The sequence below is a fragment of the Camelus dromedarius genome, unplaced genomic scaffold (genome assembly GCF_036321535.1).
Source record: "Camelus dromedarius isolate mCamDro1 unplaced genomic scaffold, mCamDro1.pat HAP1_SCAFFOLD_200, whole genome shotgun sequence".
In the NCBI taxonomy this organism is placed as follows: Eukaryota; Metazoa; Chordata; class Mammalia; order Artiodactyla; family Camelidae; genus Camelus; species Camelus dromedarius.
Genome location: NW_026989858.1, coordinates 1,188,511 through 1,205,842, shown reverse-complemented (window position 1 = coordinate 1,205,842; position 17,332 = coordinate 1,188,511). Strand labels below are relative to the sequence as shown.

Here is a 17,332-nt window from a genome sequence, read left to right as displayed (position 1 = left end):
ATGAGGAGAGAGTTGAATGGCTCACCATGAATATTTTAACAACTTTAGAGAGTTCCATGTCTCACTGCATTTAAGTGTCACCTGGAAGAATTCAAGCAGTGTCTAGACCCACGGGAGGCAAACGGCCTCTCGGTTCCTCTTCAACCTGGCAAACCCAGCAGCCCTCTATGGCCAGACCTTGTCAAGTGCCTTTCCTTGTTATGAAAAAACCCTTCCCCCGCACGCCTGTGGTAAGCTTTTGTTTTTTTTAATTAATGGGAATGAAGGTACCTTACAGCCTCCACAGACTTTTCCTTAGGGCTTCTCTCCTTAGACCCGGGCCCCCCGCTGCCCTGGGTCCTGCACTGCAGAAGGTTCCCCTTGCCCTGACACTTCCTCTGGCCACGCCCTCCATCGGGTGGAGTCAGCAAGGCCAAGGGGACATGGTCATTGGCTCCATCCCATGCTCTAGAAACCCAGGACGCTGAATGCCCTGCCTCAGCAGCCCCTGACCCATTTCTAGTGCCTGCACCGGCTCTCCCCGGAGTTCAGATTCCCAGGACTCACAGAGAGGCCAAAGGGTAGCTGTTTGCATGGAGGTTATAGGCAGAGCCCGAACGTGAAATCTGAGTGTCCCCCTGTGCACATCCAAGGCCACTTATGGCAAGGGATGGACCCAGCATTGGGAAGAAAAGGGTCAGGCTAGTGATCAGAGTCTGGGAATCAGCTCTCTCCACACACTCACTTTCTTTGCAGGACTCCCCTGAGTCTGGTTGTTCTAATTTTGAACCTGGCCTTCCCCCTTTTAATGAATGTATATTTGTAAAGGCAGGACTTTAGAACCTACTGCACTTAAAATGTTTAGATATATAGAATGTGAGCTCCCAGGTATGCTCTGGCCCTGCACTTCCAAGGGTCCAGAGCATTTATGTTGGCTCTACTGAGACTGTAAGTGGCAAAGACCATCTCCAGAGAGGAGGGGCTCCTGCTTCACGGTCCGAAGTCAGGATCTTCTGAGCGGATAAAACAATGGACACTGAGACCCTCAATTGTAAATTGATTTAGAATAACGCCAAAAGTGTGTATGACGTGTGTGTGCGCACGCACGCACCTGGGGAATTGTGTGGTACATGACTGTGAGTGTGTGTGTGGCTGTGCGCGCACGCGCCTGGGGAATGTGTGTGGTTGTGTGTATGCTATGTGTGTGTGTGGTACATGAGTCCATGTACGTGTGTGTGTAGGGAATGTATGTGGGCCAGAGTCAGTGCGTCTGCACGTGTGTTTGTGTGTATGTGCATGCATTTGTTTTAACAGCAGAAGCTGTCCTTCAGAATTATGAAGTAGTAAAATTTGTATGATGTCTTTTGCTGTATAATTCAAAATTTAAAAAATGTTCAGTCACTAGAAATTTATTCCCCCCCATTCTGACTTTATTTTTCCATATTGATATGTCTTCATTTTACTGATGAAGAAACTTAGCTTAGAGATGTTAACTGACTCAACCAAGGACATGGAGCTCGCGCACCCAGGGCCAGGACGCAGTCCAAGCCACGCTGCTCCAGAGGCCTGGAGCCCTACTCAAGATCACGCGTTGCCTCTTGGCGGGGGAACAGATTCTGATGGGCTGTGGCCATCGTGCAGGCTGCCCAAACTGGGGACACGGGAAGCCGGGCAGAGAGTACCAGACAGCAGAGAAGAGTGAAACCCTGCTCAGAAATTAGATAGGTTCCTAGTTCTTGGATGAGTAAGGAGGCTCACTGCTCATCCTTGATCCCTTTGCTGGTGGCCAAAAGGGACCAAGGTCCACGAGAGCACTTCTGGGAGCCGCCTGCCAAAACCTGCAAAAGGACTGCTTAGGACTGGCTCTGCAGTAGGAACAGAGGAAGGAAATGTCACCTCTTGGTGGACATTATTGGTGATGGCAGTAGGAGGCCTAGCAGCCTCGGTATAGTGGTGGCAGGACAGGGTCCTAGTGGAGGATCGTTTTCACCTCTCTTAAAAATCATTGCTTCATATATTGTATCCATTTTTTGGTTTATATTAGGGTGGTAAATATGGTCTCTGTTACTCCATATTAGCTGGATTGATTAATTTTTTTATTGTTAATTTTCTCTTCAATGATTTGGAAGCTATATTGCCTTTTAATGAAAATTCTCTGTAAATTTTTATAAATCATCTCTAAGTTCATAACTTTATATGTAATTGGACCAGTATTCCTATAACACTATCAAAACTGAAATAACCTATTACATCCTATTCCTCAATAATGATAAATTTAGCATAATTTACCTCTCTGCTGTTCCAGATTGTGTGTGTGTGCGTTTGTGTGTGTGTGTGTGTGTGTGTGTCCTCCAGTTACTATGTTTAGACAGTTGCTTCCAGTTTGTTATATTAACAATGAAATATAGCTATAAACTTGTATTTCATTGCTCACTACCAGTATTTAATACCATGTCTTTCCCACTTTTGAGTTATTTACTTATCGGGATTTTCAAATCAACTGGACACATGATTGGCTAAGTTTTTTCGAGAAGTGGACTTGGAACACTTTCATGTCTATATGAAGCTTTATGTTCTCCTCAACAACTCTCAGGGTGTTGTTGATGGCCCAAGCCTTGTTTTAAAATATGGCATTGTTTTTCATCACCAAAAAAACAAAAAAGTTTTCTTGATTTAAATTGCTGTCTTTTTATGACTGGCTAGTCTTTTCTGGTGGATAGAGATTTACTTAACCTTCCCCCTTCTTTTCGCCATAACTCGGATTCATTGAGATGCATGTTTTTGCCATTTCTCAGATGGGCTTCCGCTTTGACTTCCACTTTAAACCATCATCCCACTCTTTTTCTCCATGCTTATTCCTGGAAAAGTGAGCTCTCTATCGGATTAAAGGTGGTTCCCGTCAGAGATGTGTGGCTCCCTGTCCAAAGGTCCAAATGAAGAGAAAAGGAAAGATTCCTGTTTCTGGGGGTTACATTTTGTCAGCTTAGAGATCTAGTTATCCGTGTGGCTGCGGTGGAATCTGCAATATCTTGGCTCAGAGTTTCCTTTTTATGGCTTACTAGGGGAGCCGCAATAGCTGGGGTCACGGCGCTGTGGCCGTTGTCAGGATCCCGGGACTGAGGCAGCCCCTCTCCCCCCTTGTTATTTTGATCTTGCAAACTGGGTCCCAGCTATGCGAACCCTGCACATGGTGGCCAGGATCGCCCCCCACGTGACGTGTCCCCAGTTCCTCGGCGTCCCTCACTGCTAGCAGCTAGCTCCGGTAAGGGTGCGAGCTGGCTTCCACTGCGGTCTTTCCTCCTTCCTCTCCAGGCAGGCCGTCCTTTCCCACTAGTTGTCCCTATACTTTCTCTCCTGTGCTACATAAGCTGAAGGAATTCCTCAGGGTTTCCAGCAGGTAGATGTCGCTCTTCTATGTTTGGACCCCTTCAGTGCTTGTAGTGGAAATTTAGGAGGTGGAAAGGAAGAGCTTGGGGGTTCTCCGTATCTAGGGGCTCCCTATTCAGCATATTCAACTAAGAGTGGTTTGAAAATATTTGTGGAAAAACAGAAAGTTTCAAAAAGCAAAACTTGAATTTGCCATATACTGACAACTACTTACATAGCTTTCATGTTGTATTAGATACCGTGAGTAATCTAGAGATGATTTAAAGTGCACAGGAGGACACAGCAAAAGAGAATGTGACAACGAATGTACGTGTATATTCATGTATAACTGAAAAATTGTGCTCTAAGCTGGAATTTGATGCAACATTGTTAAATGAATATAACTCAATAAAAAATATATATATTTTTATATATATATATATACTTTTATATATATATAAAGTACATGGGAGGGTGCACATAAGTTCCATGCAAGTCCTTTGCCATTTTATACAAGAGGCGTCAGCATCCATGGATGTTGACGTCGGGGGAGTCCTGGAAACAATGCCCAATGATTACCAAGGGATGACTGGAAGTCCAGGCTCCTTATCCCAGCCTGTCATGTCCCCACGTGGTCTGAATCCTACCTGTACCACACTTCCCTTGTCACTCTCCTCCAGAACTGGCAGACTGCCCTCTTATTCTTGAACAGGCCACACTCACTGCGCTTCATGTCTGGCCCCTAGAAATACCAGTTACTTTCTGAGCATGGTCTGCTTTCACAAAATGGGCTGCATTTTCACTAGAGAAGACAATTTCCTTTAAAAGCTGAAAATAGACTTAACTCATGATCCAGCCTTCCCACTCCCGGGCATATGTCAGAAGAAAACTCTAATTCAAAAAGTCACATGCACCTCAATGCTTACAGGAGCACTATTTATAATAGCCAGGACATGGCAACAACCCAAATGTCCATCGACAGCTGACTGGATAAAGATATAGTAGTATATTTATACAAAGGTATACTACTCAGCCATTAAAAAGAACAAAATAATGCCATTTGCAGCAACATGGATGGATGTAAAGATAGTCATTCTAAGTGAAGTAAGCCAGAAAAAGAGAAAAATGCCATATGATTTCAATTATATGTGGAATCAAAAAAGACACAAATGAACTTAACTACAAAAGAGAAAGAGACCCACAGACATAGAGAAACAAACTTACGGTTACCAGGGAGAGAAGGGGATGGGAAGGGATAAATATGGGAATTGGAAAAGTGTCCCTCTTGGGGAGTTACGGAAATGTTAGCTATCTTGATTGTGGTGATGGTTTTCTGGGTGTAGACATCTATCAAATTCATCAAATAGTACATGTGAAATATGTGTAATTTACTATACAGGAATCATACCACAATAAAGGTGCCTGTAAAAAAAAAAAAAAAAAAAAACAAGAAAAGTTTGGCGGCATTGTGTCCTACGTTTTTATGTGTCTTTAGTGAGTGGGTCTTCAAGTTTCCGGTCTGCCATATTTTCTGAACCAGAAGTGCCCTCCTTCCCTTTTCTTTGATAAAATGTCAGTGGGTGGCATTTATTCCCGTGGCTTCAACTTCTCTCTGTCCACTGATTAACTGTCAAATCTTTTCCAGCAAGGACATCTCAGTTCAGTCCCAGAAATATACTTATAATTGACAAGTAGACATTCCCACTTGATTAGCCCATAAAAATCTCAAGCTCTGTGTGTTTGAATTTACACTCGCTCAGAAGTAGGTTTACTTCTTCAAACAATGGCATCACTATCCCATCTGTTTTCCGTGCCATACATCTGGGAGTTTTCCTTTACTTTTCCACTCCCTCACCCCCGTCAGTACTATAATTCTATTCCTTAATATCCCCCAACTAAGTCCACGCCCCTCACTCCCCAGTGCATTAATTCCCACCCCTTGCTAGTCTCCCCAGTGCTGTTCTTTAGAGTGAACAATCCACTTTGCTCACTTTTAATGGCTAATCTGTGTCACTCTCCTCCTTAAAACCCCAAAGAATTCCCCGCTGCATAAGTGAGGAAGTCCAAGCTCCCTGATTTAACGTCACACCTTCTCATAACCTAGTTGCTGCTTTTTTTCAGACTCAGCTTCCGTTAGTTCCCCACAGCCTCTAGCCTCACTGACATTCCGTCCTTAAGTGCAAAGTGCTCTTAGACACGACCAGGCATCTGCACGAGACACCCAAGCTGCCGAGAATCCCGTGCCCAGCACGCACTCTCCTGGCCTAGAGATTTGCTGGAATCCTTCAGATGTCAGTGCAGAAAGCATTTCCTCTTTGACACCTTCCCTACCTTCTAGAACCCTGCCACAGGCAGTGCAAGAGCCACTCTCAACATACAGTATACATGATGCCAAGTGAATATTAACACATTGTTTTGAAAACCTATTTAAATTTGTCTCTTCCATGACACACTGTGATCTCCTTGAGGGATGGGGGGCTGTGTGGTATTTGTCTAGACAGCTAATGTCTGGCACAGACCCCGGGCCATCGGAAACAGTCTGCTGACCCATCAAGAAGAATTGTTGCCTTTGCGACATAAGAAAGACTACATGATCTCTGATCTTACACCATTCGGCAAGGGTCAAAATAATTTCACATAGAGCTACACAGGAAAAATATGTGTATTCTTTTTCTCTCTGTGAGCCCAAGATCATAGGCAGCCTGGAACAGAGGTGTCACTCTAAGCTGTCTGTCCCCTAGGCTGTCACGTCCAACTTCAACATATTTTTTAGAATTTGTAGGGATACGTGTACATCACCCCGTCATAGAGTAAATGGCGCTTCATCCTGACCCAGTTTAATGTCCATATGAAAATCAGAAATCTTCCAAACGGAAGCCTGAGGAAATATTTCCCGTCCCTCCTTCCAGTCTGTCTGCCATCTTCATCCCACATCCCCACTGCTCACCTGCATCAGACCACCTTCCATCTATAAACATTTTCAGTGGGACAATTGGATGAGAACTAATTACAGCAGTAATGAAAATGGTCCCATGAACGTAGGCTCTGCACAACAAGGATGATTTGACCGGAGGCCTCAGTTGTGGCCTGCAGGGTCTGTTCACGTTTTCTGCCTGGCTTCCCTGCAGACGTTGTGCAGAAAATCAAGCCTGCAGTCAAAGTCATAGAATGCCCAAGAAATCCAGAAAAATAGATTGAGAGTCATCTCCTTGGGAATATTTTTGAAAACCATCCACTAATAGGAAGAAGAGCTTTAAGAGGGTCATTTCAGATCAGATGATGTCCAACTGCAGGTGGGTCAGTTTTGTCATTGTTGCTCGCTAGTTGGCTTTCTGCTGCTTCTAACACGTCTCTGTTTAGAGAAGTGGCCTGAGTCTACCCTCAGAGCAGAAAGGTGAGCTGGGCCTGGCGACAGCCTAGCTCCTGTGCTGTGTAGTACCCCACTGAGAATGAAGGGATGGCCCAGGGCTTCCTCTGACTTATTCCCTCAGTCATAAACTCTCTGAAGGGAAAATGGAGTAAAAAATTCTTAATTCAGTATGGTATTGTCAAAGTATAAAAATAATTGTCTTTGGAGGGGAGGGTATAGTTCAAGGGGTAGAGTACATGCTGGGTTCAATTCCCAGTACCTCAATGTAAAAAAATAATAAGGAAAATTCTGTTTTAACAAAAGAAAAAGAACAAAGAAGAAAAGAGATCTCAAACAATCCAACTTTAAAAGAAAAAAACATTTTTTACATAGTAATCAGCTCAGTCTTTTGCTAGATTAGGAGTTTGGGATTAACAGATACACAGTACAATGAATAAAATAAATAACCAACTCCCACGTCCTTAATAACCTAGTTCAACCTGAATCCTTTCTCTTTTTTCCCCTAAGCAACCCGTGGAAACCTCTGAAATTCTCACCTTATAAAATAATTCATTTAAAGGTGGCATGAAAGTTACTGGTTAAAAGAGTTATTTGTGGTTCCATGAATATAAGTCTATTAAGAAAGATAGACAATAAGCCAGTAAGCAAATAAATATATTATGTACTGCCAGGTGCTTATAATTGCCACAAAGAAACATAAAACTTATTAGGAGAGAAAATGATTGAATAAGAAATATGTGTGTGCTATTTTAAATAATGTGGTCAGATAAGTCCTCTCTGTGGGTAAAATAATTTGAACAAAGTCCTGAATGAAGCAAAAGAATAAGCCACGTAGGTAACAGACAAGAAAAGCCTCCCAGGCAGGGAGAAGTGTAGGTACGAGACTTAGAGTTACAAACACAGCTGTCCCAGTGGGGACCATCTGGGCGGTGAAGATGGGCTGGAGCAGAACGGTGAGACCTGAGGCTGCAGAGACGGGTGAGGGAACGGATCACACAGGGCCTTGGTAGGGACTCCGGATATCCTTCTGAATACAACGGAAAATCACGAGAGTATTTTGCAAAGCAGAACAACTTGATCTGATTCATACTTTAATAAGACCGCTGTGGGTAACATATGGGGAAAAAGCAATGGAAGCAGGGCAAGGTAAGCTGATGGGAAGGCACTGGGAAGAGTGCTGCTGACCTGGAGAGAGACACCGATGTTGGGCTGGGATGATGGCGGGAGACGGGCTGAAATGGGGACACGATTTGACAGTAACGGTCACAGGCCTTAATGCTGGAGTTGGACACAGACACAGAGTGGTTCAGGGTGATGGGTATGTGATATTTGGGGCTGAGCCACAGTTTTTGTACAGAGACCTGACAGGAGAATAAAGTGGGGCGTTGACGTCGGTAAGAAGGGTTGGTGGGTGTTTAATTCCCCCTAGAGCCGCGTCTCTGTTTCTCTGTAGATGAAGTCAGCAGAGCAGGGATGGGTGTTCCTACTTCTGCAGAGAATTGCGTGTCTTCCTCATTGACAAATTCGAGAGGCCGACCTGGCCATCCAATTGCAACATCTTGAATCTGCTTCTTTCTATCCAGGAGGAGATTTCCAACTAAGATGCCACTCAAAAATTCCCGTGTCCACAGTTAGAGCTGTGTGCCTTTGGAATGATCTCAGAGATGCCTCCACAGAGGCTCGGTGTGCACTCTCTCACTCAGAGCACACAGTTCCCTTCAGTCCGGTGGGTCTCAGCAGAGAAGATTTCACAAGTAGCCCCTCTCAGGCCCTGGGGACCAACCTCCCGCTTGGCCGAGCTCTGAAAATGAGCACGAGTTCCGGGCAAAGGGCCTTCTCCAGGGCGCCATCTGGCAGATTACATGAGGACAGTGTACAAAAGAGTGGGAGGGTTGATGCTATAAATGGATTTTAGTTTTTGCTCTGAATCTGATTCTGTCCTTCCGTTTTATTAAGGAAGTGTTCTTAGGCCAGACATGATTCTCCTTTTTTCTTTCTATTTGATCATCCAAGAGGTTTAGATAGGGTATTTGTTTTAGGGTAAGAATCTTTAAAAAAAAAAAAAAACCTTGCAAATAGCGTCTTGTTAGGCATTTGGACAAGACAACCAGTAAATTATCCCAGCAGTTTTGAACCCCATTGTTCCTCCAGGGGGTCTCCAAATGTATACATGTTCCAAATCTGGCCCAAAACCAATGAGCTTTTCTTTTTTTTTAATCACTTCACCATGGACAAAAGATATCACTAAAGAAGGTTAGAAAAGAGCAGGTCCTCAACATCCAGAGTCCCTCCCAAAGAGCCCACAGAAGTAAAGAGGAGATGAACGAGAGAAACGGTTTATTTATACACACGTAGGAGCCAACCAGAAAAGTAACTACCATGTTAAATGGTGAAATTTGAAGGCATTTTTTTTATCAACCTAACTTAATAGGGCAAAGGGAGAGGAGAAAATTGGTTTCCATGACATGTTTTCTTCTAAATCTATTGAATCTCAGGTATCTTCAGCTAAAGTGCTTTTGTATTAACCGTGGGTTCCATCTGACTTTCCATTCCTCGAACTTTGTTCTTCTTTTTTAAGATTCAGTCATGTATTCTGAGCCCCTGGATTTTCCACGTGAATTTTATATTGATTGTCAATTCCTGCAAAACACCACCTGGGATTTGGGTAGGCATACTTTGAATCCTTACATCTATTCATGGACTACTGTCATCTTTGTAGAATGAAGCCTTCTGCTCCATGAATATGGGATTATTCTCTGTGAATGTAGGTCTTAATTTCTCTTGACAGAATCTCTCATCTATTGTAATCTTCAGTGTCCAAGTCTGGTACTTCTTCCTCACCTCTATTGGATGCTGATTCAGAAGAGACACGACCTCCAGGAGAACCTCTACTGCCACAGAGCTGACATGGAACTGAGTCCTGAGAAGGCTTTAAATTCTTTTAAAAATAGGATTAATGTACTTTAATTACTCCATAGATGAGCAATGAATGGGTCACATTAACATAGGATTTTAATCCTTTTAGAATTAGTAGAGTAATAAAGACACAGTATGAAAAATTGAAATATTGCCTAAAAGAGAAGAGATTTGTAATTCCCACCCACAGAGGTGACTGTCATGAATGATTTGGTGCTTATGTCTCAGTCTCTGTGTCTCTCAGTATGTCTTTCTCGATCTCTGTCTCTCCCACACTCACAATCAGATCAGTTTACATCTATACTGATTTCACACATATGTGGTCATGCAGATGGGACCCTGGATGCAGACAGTGGGTCTGCGTACTTCCACCCTGAGGCGTCCCTTGACATTGGGTTGAGACCAGACACCCACTTTTCCAACTGCACAGCATTCATTCGTCCACATGAACCAGAACGAGTGGACCCAATCCCCTCTCCATCATTAGTGTTGCTTTAATTCCGACTGTTGCAACCAGTGCTGTGATGAACACCCTTGAAAAGGCATCTTTGGATAGGTGTGTAAGGATTTTAGTGGGATGAACTGTAAGGATCAGAACTTCTGGGGAAGAGATGCGTCTGTGGCCCTTTGATGCGTCCTGCACCCTGTTCTCCTGAAGAGGAGCGTCCCTTCACTCTTCCCTCCAGGGGATCTGCTGGAGCCTCTGCCTGCTTACATTGTCACCAGGGCTGGTTGTCACCTGACTAAAGACCCGCCATTGTTATGGTGACCGGTATTGTCTCTGCAGTGTTTCCGTCTGCCTGTGTTCTCACATGAGAGGTCAAGCATCTCTAACACACACTGGCCACCTGCATTGCCTCTCATTGGAACTGACCATGTCTGTTCTGTTTCTGTTTAGAACACTGCGTTTTGAAAGATTTTTGGACTACAGGGATTGGAAACCTTTCTCCAAACTTGAGTTATGAGCAATGCTTTTTCCAGGTTGTGGTTTGTCTTTCAAGCAGTTTTTCTGGGCTTTTGCTAATTTTTTTGATTTGTTTGGTTTTGTTTTTGCCACAGGAAGAGCTAAGCATCTCCCTTCTGTATTCTGGCTGTGGTGTCATAGGGGGAACAGCAGTGTCTACCCTGAGATTATGCACAGAGTTACTAAAAGGGCTTCATTTTGTACATCACATCTTTAATCCCCCTGTATATCCCCTTAAAATAATAAAAATGCTGTTTCAAGTGAAAACTGAAAAACCAGCAGCCCCTGCTGAAAACATGTGGGAAGGCACAAAAAGCCAACTATCATAAAGTTTCATTGAAAGGGAACACCCAGCAGAGGTAAAGACTAGCAGAAGGAAAGAAGACTTGGGGTTGTCAGGGGCTGGGCGAGGAGGGAGGGGAGTGTGCTCTCTGGATCCATGGTTTCACTTTGAGGAATGAAATAGTGTGAAACTAGATGTTAGTGATGGTCTCACAACATTGTCAATGCCCATAGTGCTCATGAATTGCGCAATTTAAAAGGGGAAAAGTCTATATTTTATTACATGAAACTCTAAAAAGAAAAATAAAGGATGCCATAAATGATGTGAAACAAAGAAAGGAAACTAAAGAAAACCAAACGAAAACATCTCCAGCGGAAGGGACGGCAAGTTTGGGGGTGGGGACTGACGGTGGGATTTTCAGTACATTTTGGAGAAAAAGGTGTGTGTGGGTGCAGAGGGGGCTCTGCCCCAGGGGGTGGTGATGCCTGAACTGGTTCTCCGTTGCCCAGCGGTCCAGGTGCAGATGCAGGTTCAGGAGGAGCTGCAGGAGTGGCAGGAGGGAGCTCGGGGTCTCCTGCTGGATCCAGATCGTCCTTTTTTTGGTCTCTGACATCTTCCCCTGCCCCTGCCTCCTCTGTAACTATTGGATGTGGAGAGAGTTTTAAGTCTTGTGGAAGAGTTTATGCTGTGAGAGGAAAAATTTATCCACCTGCCTCCTTTTCCATATGCCTCTTTAAAGACAGAAACCTTCCCAGAGCTTTCCAGACAGCTCCCACCCAGAAAGTGCCCACACGATGTGTTCTGTGACTGAATTCTTCCAGACAGGTGGTCTGAGGCCATTTTTGCTCTGGTCTCAACGGTAGCCTCTGGGGACACCTCCCTGTGTGGCCCAGCCCTCTCCCCTCCCCCACCTGCACACATGCACCAGCCCTGCCTTTCTGACCTTTGGGCTCTGCTTCGGGGGCCCCTGGTCCTCCACCTTACTTGCAGTGAGATGGGCACGGTGCTCCAGGTCAGAGCCGGGTGTGCTGAGTAACCCGTCTGCCCCGGACAGGTCCCTGGGGGGAGCCCTGGGTGTTGTCTGGGTCGGAGGCCTGCCCCACTGATTACTGGGCCATGGTGGTGGGGACCCCTCAATATTCAGACCCACCTGGATCCTGCGCTGGCCCTCAGAAGAGTGGCACATCAGCCCTTCACTTGGGGAGGGGGCGTTGGTGTTCTTATTCATCAGCTGCTGTTCAATATATGGTATCTAGCTCTGCAATGACAGCGACCAGCAGCTGACCCGGCCTGGAAGTCTCAGAGCCCTGCCCGGCCAGGAACACTCCTGCTTCTGTCCACTCGACACTCTGCTGCCAGATCAGACCGAGACCTTGTTCAGCTCAGACACCCGGGAGGGAAAAGACATACCCAGAATGCATGGGCTCCACCTTGGGCAGCAGGACCCTTCCCTGGCTCTCCACATCCCAGCCAGCCAGCTTTGCCCTGGGCTGTGGATGTGACCGGCCCACCAGGCCTCTGAACTGCTCTTGCTTGAGGCAGAAACCCATCCCCAGCATGATTGCTCCACCTCCACCAGCCAGGACGGGGCCGTGGGGATACCTGGGTGGGATCTGAGTGGTGGCCCGGCCTGGGCGGGCCTGCCCTGGGCCTCCCTGTGTTACCTTTGGGTCTCTCTGGCCAAAAGTCCAGAGGCGCATTGGGTGAGACATGACCCAGCGCCGGCAGCGTTGGTAAAGCCCCTCACTGCGGGCTTTCCGGGAGCTGCGGCCTCGGGATAATGGGATGCAGCAGAACATGCCTCTGTCTCCAATCAAGTGAGCTGAGTAGGGACTTCTCTACAGAGTGGGTGCCTGGTGACTTTGGTTCCAAGTTCTGTTGGGCTCTTTTGCCAGGGAAGTGAGGTCACTTCCTGGGGTCCACTTACCCAAGCTTCCTCCTGACACATAGCTCCCCAAGGGCCTTTCTGGGCTGCCAATCTCTCATTTCTCACTCCATGACATGTCCACACACAGTGACACCAACTCAGCCTCCCTCATAGCCCTGGGGAGGCCTGGATGCAGCCAAGGCTGCAGCTCTGAAGACACAGCTGGGTTCAGACATGGCTCCCCCCACTCAGCAGTGCTATCAACATGGAAAAGCCACGTGCCTCTCAGGGTCTCCCCAATCTCCCATCAGCACAGTGGGGATCATTCTGGCCCCTGTTTCCTAGAGAAGCCATCCTGTCTCTAGACCTAGAAACACCTACTGCATCTGTTACCCCCACGGGCTGGCATCACAGGGAGCTCATGCACAGACTCAGCAAATGAAGGACCCCACAGAGGGCTGGAGGAGCGCAGAGCAGATGCCACACAGGCCTGGGTCTGCCCTGAGGTCTGGAGAAAGTCTCTTTCCTTATTGCTTGCTTCCCAGCTCCCAGTCGTGCGACTAAATTTAAATACAACTCTGACATTGTCCGCTCTGGCATACAACCTCCTAGGTCATTCTGTCATGTTGACATACAGGCCCAGTGTCCCATCTCGGCCTCTGTGGTGGGCTGCCCCACAATGGCTTCATATTTTTTGCCTTCTGTTCCCACGCCCTTGTGTGATCCCCAAACCCTCCTCTGGAGGGTGGATGGACTTTGAGACCAGGTTCTGACATGCAGACTGACTTGTGAAAATGTGCGTGAGTTCCACTCCTTCACAGCTCCAGCGTTCCTTCTCTCTGTCTCTGTTTCTCAGTGCCTCTCTCTCTGTTTTGTCTCTCTCTCTGTTTCTCTGTCTCCCCTGCTTCTCTGTGTTTCAGTCTGTCTGTCTCTTTTCCTGTATGTATGTGTGTATATATTTATGTGTATATGTGTGTATTTATGTGTGTGTATTGTTCGGGCCCAGGGCAGGTCACTTCTCAAAATCCCTTGATGACATATTGATTATTTTGAATTCATGTTACTAAAGAAAAATTATCTTTGAAAATTGTGCAAACACTTTGGTGGGATCTTCTCTAAGGCCAGCACTGCTAGGGAAGGGATGTTCCTGTGGCACTTTGATGTATCCTGTACCTTGTTCTGCCGGAGAGGAGCGTCCATTTGCTCTTCCCTCCAGGGGACCTCCTGTGGCCTCTGCCTGCTCACGTTGTCACCAGGGCTGGTTGTCACCGGGATAAAGACCTGCCAGTGTGATGGTGGCCAATGCTATCACTGCAGTCTGTCCATCTGCCTATGTGCTCACCTTACAGGTCGAGCATCTCTAGCACACACTGGCCACCTGCACTGCCTCTCGTTCTAACTGCCTGTGTGTGTTTTGTTTCTTTTCAGAACACTGGGCTTCAAGAGGTTTTTGCACAACAGCGATGTGAAGCTTTTCTCCGACCTTAGGTCTTGAGGAAAGCTTTTTCCAGGCTGTGTTTTTTCTTTCCAGCTGTCTTTCTTGGCCTTTGTTTTCTGCTTTAGTTTGGTTTTATTTTGCCACAAGAAGAGCTAAGCATCTCCCTTCTGGCTCTGGTTTCACACTTAGAACAGCAGTGCCTACCACGAGATTATGCACAGAGTTACCAAAAGGGCGTCATTTGGTACGTCTCATCTTTAATCCATCTGGATTTTCCTCTCAAAATACAAAAATGCTAATTAACATGAAAACAAATAAACAAAAAATTCACCCGTCCCTACTTAAGATATGTGGGCAGCGAGAAATAAAGCCACCTTTTATATGATTTCATTGATAGGGAACCTCCAGGATAGGTAAAGAAATAGAGAGAGAAAGGGGATTAGTGCTTCTCATGGGCTGGGGGAGGTAGGATGTGGGGTGCGCTTTGTATACAAGCTTTTAGTTTGAGAAGGCAAATGTCTAAACCAGTGGTATTGGTCTCACAGCATTGTGAATGCACTTAATGCTCCTTAAAATTGCACAATTTAAAATGGGAAAAGGCTAAACTTTATTCTTATAAACTTAAAACAAAAATAGAATATAGTATAATAGAAAAGAAAAAAATCTGACTCCATAGAAGATCGGTCCTTTTGGCTTTAACCCTGTGCCCTCTTTTCTAGGCTTAATCTTACTAGCTCTGCACCTTTTGTAAAACAATGTTGCCTTTAGCCTGAAATATACAGGAGAGCCTGTTTTCAAGGCTCTGATCTTTAAGGATATTAACACTTTTGCACTTATATAAAGATGACAAGTTGCAGAATAGAAAATAACTTTTGTTTTGTTAGAGGTTTTACAGAGGCACTATGACCTGGTCTACGTAGACAGCTTCAGACCAAGATAATGGCAGACTAATATCTTGGAGAACCATCTTCCCCAAGTCAGACTTTAGGCTCCTTTTCTAGTAAATAGGGGAGAGGCTGTGGTTGGTTGTTGCAAACTTGTTGGTGTAGGATTACTTTGTTCTTTGGAAGCCTTTGCAGCTGTCCACGTGGGTCAGATCATGGTGTTCCTGTAAAACCTGCAACAAAACAAACTTTTTCTATTCTGCAACTTGTTATCTTTATAGGAGTGCAAAAGTGTTAATATCCTTAAAGGTCAGAGTTTTGAGAATAGGCTCTCCTGTTTATTTCAGGCTAAAGGCAACATTGTTTTACAAAAGGTGCAGAGCTAGCAAGAGTAAGCCTAGAAAACACGGCAGAGGGTTAAAGGAAAAGGCACAGATCCAATATGGAGTCAGATTTGTTCTTCTTTATTACAGTGCCTTTGGGTGAGAACTAAGAGTATGATTCCTGGGTGGGTCCTCTACTGTCCCAGGATGGAGTTCAGGCAGGAACCCTGCCAGATTCACCATGACTTTGGACCTGATCTCCCGCAGAGAAAGTGACAATTATTGGATTAAAATTACCTGTCAAAATCCCTTCAATTGCCTGTAAACTATACCACAGCAGGGGATGTCCCATTGGCCAGTCAACTGCCAGTCTCCCCTGATGCAAGGGACCAGCGTTGCGGCGGGCTCCATGGTGGCCAGGCCATTGCACCTTCCTACTTTTCTCTCCAGCCTTAGCTTCCTAACTTTGACGCTTTAAAATCTCCCGTCCCTCTTCCCTCTGGCCTGGTGTGAATGAACAATATCCCTGCACCCACCTGGGCTGAGGCCAGGCCACACACACAGCCCCATGCACACAGCCCACCATCTGCTGTCTACCCCTGGGCTCAAGTGCACCCTCTGAATTCCCCCACCTCAAAGGTCTGCGTGCCCAGTGCCTCCGCCTTAGGGGTCCAGACCACCACCAGGACCATCAACCACCCAAGGCCCACAGGCCAGTGGCTGGCAGCCTGGGATCACCTTGACCCATCGGGTCAGATGAGACACAGAGTGCTGGGATCAGGGTGCCAGGGCAGGAATTGGAACCGCCTTCAGCCCAGCCTGCCTCGCCCTGTAGCCTCAGACATTAACTATGAAGGTGCACACTAGGCTGGATCCCCCACTGGTGGCAGTAGTCATCATTCCTGGAGCCTGGATTTCCCCACCCCAACCACAGGGTGAGGGGTGAGGGAGTGAGCTCAGGTTAGGGGTACGCTCAGAGTGAAGGGGATCCCATGGTGAGGGAGTACAGGTTGTGGGGTGTGGGGCCCGCTTAGAATGGAACTGACCTGGCTGAGAGGTGAGGGGGACAATTTCAGGATGTTGGGCGTCCTGTGGTGAGGCATGAGGGGTAAGCTTGTAGGTGTAGGGGCCATAGGTTAGGACCAGCAGGTTGGAGTGTCAGGGCAGGGACCTCGGTGTGAGGAGAAGGAGCCCTGTCTTCAAGGTCTGGTGGGAGACTGGGCCTGGCCAGGGGTGGGAGGGTAGTAACAGGGAGGGGAAGGTGAGCAGGGGAAGTGGGGCTGGCGGGGTGTGGCCTGGCTCAGGGCAGTCGTGGTTCTATTTCAGTGCCAGGACCCAGTCGGTGGCGGGGTGAAGGCTCTGGGGATGGAGACCCGGCGGGACGAGCAGGAGGGGCCCCACCTGGCTCCTCCCGGCCCCAGTGGCCTGGTCCGGTAAAGCAGGAGACCCACCCGAGCAGTTTGCGCTGCAGGCGGGAGAAGGAGGCGCGCGCACGCGCAGACGCACAGATGGGCGGACGCCGGAACCCGCCCAGAACGCGTGGAAGCTGGCGGCAGCCGGTTGCTCCTGGACCAGCTCCTGGAAGAGGAACACGGCCTGGGGTCTGGGCCGCCTCTTGCCGTTGGTTCGGCTGCCGCTGCCGGGCAGTTAAGGGGGCGCTGGTGGGGGCGCGCTGCTGGAAGCCGGCGGGTGACGCCTGGGCTGTGCGACTGAGGAGGCGCACAGGGAGGGGTGCGGAGGTGAGGTCACTGCCGCGCGTCCCGTTAGGACCCTGAGGCGGGTCCCAGCCGCCGCTGTGGTTAGTGGTAACCCCGCTATTAGTAGTTCCTGAACCCCGCGTTTTTGCCGCCGCTTATACCCGGGTTTAGGAGAGCAGGTACAGCCCCGGGAGGTGGGAGGGCACCGGACGGCTCCGGAGCATCTCTGACTGGCCCTCAGACCA

The 17,332-nt window shown here is 47.1% G+C and overlaps 1 protein-coding gene across 3 annotated transcripts in view; it reads left to right on the top strand.

Annotated features, from left to right (window-relative positions):
* Positions 1 to 16,921: 16,921 nt before the first annotated feature.
* LOC135320991 (anoctamin-6-like) overlaps positions 16,922 to 17,332 on the top strand; it is a 65,931-nt gene continuing 65,520 nt past the window's right edge. For 2 of the 3 annotated variants that reach the window (XR_010380337.1, XM_064484206.1), the window contains exon 1: positions 16,922 to 17,188. The gene's annotated coding sequence lies outside the window, so the exon portion shown is untranslated. The remainder of the gene's footprint in view (positions 17,189 to 17,332) is intronic. The other variant, XR_010380338.1, reaches the window with a different exon arrangement.